Source organism: Oryx dammah, unplaced genomic scaffold (assembly GCF_014754425.2).
Source record: "Oryx dammah isolate SB20612 unplaced genomic scaffold, SCBI_Odam_1.1 HiC_scaffold_18, whole genome shotgun sequence".
Classification (NCBI taxonomy): Eukaryota; Metazoa; Chordata; class Mammalia; order Artiodactyla; family Bovidae; genus Oryx; species Oryx dammah.
In genome coordinates, this window is record NW_024070202.1 from 119,713,360 (window position 1) to 119,717,599 (window position 4,240).

The window sequence follows — 4,240 nt, forward strand, 5'->3', positions numbered from 1 at the left end:
GAAACCCGTGGACGGTGAAACCCCCATAGCCCTGGAAGGCAAGTATAGTGTCCAGGACGGGAGAACAAACAAACACACATGTCACACACTGAGAAGGAAAGCCACCGTCATCCTCCAAGAGGACAATTCATTCATTTCATTTCAGTTCAGTTCAGTAGGTACCTCGTATTCCTCTCTTTGCAACCCCATGGGCTGCCACTTGCCAGGCTTCCATATCATTGTATAGTCTCAGAATTTTGTCAGTCTAATATCCTTTGTGTTGCTGGTGCCATCCTGCCATCTCGTCTCCTTCTTTTCCTGCCTTCAATCTTTCTCAACATCAGGGTCTTTCAAATTAGTCAATTCTTTTCATCATATTTCCAAATTATTGGAATTTCACCTTCCAGTACTCTTGCCTGGAAAATCCTTTGGACGGAGGAGCCTGATAGGCTACAGTCCATGGTTTTGCAAAGAGTTTGCACGACTGAGTGACTTCACTTTCACTTTCACCTTCAGTATGAGTCCTTCCAGTGAATATCCAGGACTGATTTCCTTTAAGATGACTGGTTTCATCTGTTTGCAGCCAAGGGACTCTCAAGAGTCTTCTCCAACACCACAGTTTGCAACCATCAGTTCTTCAGTTCTCAGCTTTCTTTATTGTCCATTTCTCTGGTTCATACATGTCTATTGGGAAAACCATAGCCTTAACTCAAAGAACATTTGTTGGCAAAGTAATGTTTCTGCTTTTCATATGCTGTGTTGGTTAGTCATAACTCTTTTTCCAAGGAGCAAGCATCTTTTAATTTCATGGCTACAGTCACCATCTGCAATGATTTTGAAGACCCAAAATAATATAAGCTGAGTTCTCCACCACAGCAGCAAAAAGACTTTGAGGCAGACCAGATAAGCCATTTCTGGCTCACAGACTGTGAGGAGTTTAATAGGCAAGGTTTATTAGTGCAGTCTTGGAGTAATGCTGTCAGAGAGGAACAGAAAGCATGGTCTACCAGGAACTGACCCCACCACCCAGCACCATCGCCTACCAGCCTCCCTCCAGACAGAACGCTCACATTCCCAGCCTCACCTGGGCGGCTCACTTCTGCCTCCATGTTTCTGTGTAAGGGCTGCCTGCTCTCAGACGTGCTTCTCCTAGAATTGTGCAGGCCCAGCTCCTTCCTTTCAGCCTGGTCACCGCAGCAAGGCCTTTTAGACCCTCCTGGCCAGTGACTCGAAGCCCTCCCTCACAACGCTCTTTTTTATTTTCTGTCGAGCTCTTGTTCTTTTCCTTCCCCTGTCTGAGTTCCATACTTTTCTCTTTCTTCACTCCAGACTGAGAGCTTCTTGAAAGGCAGGGGCCACTGGTCATTTTCAGCACTGTCCTCGGTACCACGAGTCACCCGGCATGGAGTGAGTACTCACAGCCTGGGCGCTGAGTAAAGAAGCAGGAGGGTCCTGGGGCTCCCCTTCCTCTTCTGTCCAGGTCAGTTTCTTGAGATGATCACTCTTACTAGGAAGCGCATGCTGTTTCTGAGGCGGGAGCATGGCTAGAATGACCTCCGCCATCCTTTTTCTCTCTCCAGTTGCTCCAGCAAAGCTCAGCCAGCAACCCCGACCCGGTGCCTCCTGGTGGCCCTCGCTAGCAAGCAGGACTAACCGGAACCTTCTTTCAGGTCTTCAAGGCGGAGGCTCTCCAGAGTTCCAGAGGTGAAAGTGTACTTCAGGCAGGTTTCCAGGGCTGTGGAAAGACCCAGGAATCGCCTTCTGATTTTTCATTTCCTCTCCTCTCTTTGGTGTTTAGTTCGTTCATGTTGCATCCTCGGCTCACACAGGGCAATAATTTCCTCCTACTTTCAAATTAGAACCTCTAGAACCCGGTTAGGGCTGGTCTTCTTTCTGGAACCCTGACACTGAGTCCACAACTGTGCCCTCTCCTGCTCACCACAAGCCCTTGTACCTTCAGCTCCTCTCTCGTCTGAAGGACCTCTGTGAATGGAAAGCATTTTTCCAAGCTCTCAGAACACAGGGGTCAAAGGTGGAGAACCAAGGTCGACAGATTTCCCAAGCATACTGAGTGAACCCTTAGGGGGTCCAATAGCAAGCACACAATGTTTAGGAAAGGAAGGCAAGTCCTTCTGTCCTGTAACACCGTCTATACTGGGGAATGGGGTGTGTGCTCAGCCTGGTTTTAACAGCCCGGAAAGGTGGGCTGTGGGACTGAGACCATGTTCACTGGAGAACACTGTGGAGGGGGCCCACACCCAGACAGGACTCAGGGAACGTGGAGAATCCCCCTCGCGCTTTGGACTTCTGAACGCATTGCCCATTGCCAGGAGCGGGGTGTGGAGGCCCCTGCTCCATGGCAGAGCTGCCTCCAGCCCTTCCTGCTCTCCCAGCATTGACACTGTGTCTTCTCTTCCTTTACCATCTCACATCGTCCCCCACCATGGACCCTATTTCTGTTTGTCCCTGCTTGTGTGAGCCTGAAAATGCATAGAGAATAATGGCCCAAATGGGGCCATGTTGGTAGAGTTCACCAGGAACTTAGAGCCTCTCATTTCCAAAGCAAGCATGATGGGTAGGACTGCAAACTGGCTTAGGAAGCTGGGGTCCTCACTTTCCTACTGGCCTCTGCTCACATACTGTGTTCCAGACAAGTCTGCATCTTTGTAGGCTTGAGTTTTCAAATTCTACCAAGAGGGCTTGGATGAGAAGCTGCATAAGCGCATACACAGGCAAACGTGTCCTCTGACTCCAGCAACAAATAGACGGGTTGTTGGCATGGGTGGTCTCAGGAGGCCTGTGCTCCTGATGTGGGCAGAGGCAGGTGAGCTTGTAGCAGGAGTGGCCAGGACACCTGTCCTGTCCCAGCACCAGCCAGAGGGCATGTGCAGGCCCAGGGACAGTGAGCGCACCTGTGCCCCGCCTCCCTGCACAGGCACCAACACTGGACCAAGGGCTCTGCTCAGAAGGTGAGTTCTTTCGGATACCCCACCTGCAGCCTCTAAAAGGCCCACATTTTCTGGAGCCCTAAGGACAGATAATTCACATGGAAGTGGTTCCCAGCAACTAACTGGAATGTGGAAGGGGTGTTTGCCGTGTATACGCTCAGGCTATGAAAACACGCCCCGTGATGTACCATACATTTCCCCTTTACCACCGAGTGAAATAAGCCCAAGGAACACATATAGATGATGGAAAATCCACAGATAAAGGTTGCTGGTCCCAGGATCTCTGACTGGAGGAAAACCAACAAGAAGAATCACTTGCTATTTGAAAGTGATTTTTGTTTTATTTTTATGAGCCATTGTTAGGACCAAACAGGACAGACTCAGGGGGAGGCTAGGCCGGAGAAAAGCTGAGGCTCTGGGAACTCCCGCAGGCAGTGTAGCTCGACCAATCAGAAAAAATCCCCATAGCCCCCGCCTGCGCCAGACCCGAGCCAATCCAGATAGGGATGCGAGGTTTAAAAGTCCCGCGCGCGCGTATGGTTTAACCAATCAGCTATGCTGTTACAGAAACAAAGAACCGTCTGTATAAAAGTATATGTGATTCAGAGCTCAGGGCCTTTGTCAGATTCCACTGTGCTGGATGAAACCTAGGCCCGGGCTCGAGCTTGTAATAAACCCCTTTATGCTTTTGCATTGCTGTGGACGTCTTATTCTCTCAGTTTTAGGGACTCGGACTCTGGGCACAACACTATTAAAAGAAGAGAGCTTGCCAGGTGGTGCTAATGGTAACAACTGAGAGTGTTAGTCCCAAAGCAGCAGGAAGAAATAAACTGCAAGTGGCAGACATCTTTCCCTTCTCTGCTGATGACACCTGGTGCGGTCTGAACTTAAATTTTCTCAAACCTTGAGCTAAACAATGCGGTTTTCTTATGGAAATGTTTTTCTTAAGCTATGCTAATGAAACTATGTCCTTGCTTTGGGATCTCACTTTCTTCAAATCGGTTCTGCCTAAGACTAACTTTTGTCTCAAACCTTGGGCTGATAATGACTCAATAAATCAGTATTCATGTCAATTGTTTTATGGCTGGGGATGACACACCTTGTGCCATTCTATCTCAAAAATGCTTATTGTGGGAGAGGGGCCCGGTGAAACTCCCTCAGCCTTGAGGCGTCTCTCTACCCGAGATGAAGTCTGCCCAAACACATGTCCACTGAGTCGATGATGCCATCCACCCATCACATCCTCTGTCGTCCCCTCCTGCCCTCAATCTATCTTTCCCAGCATCAGGGTCTTTTCAAATGAGTCAGCTCTT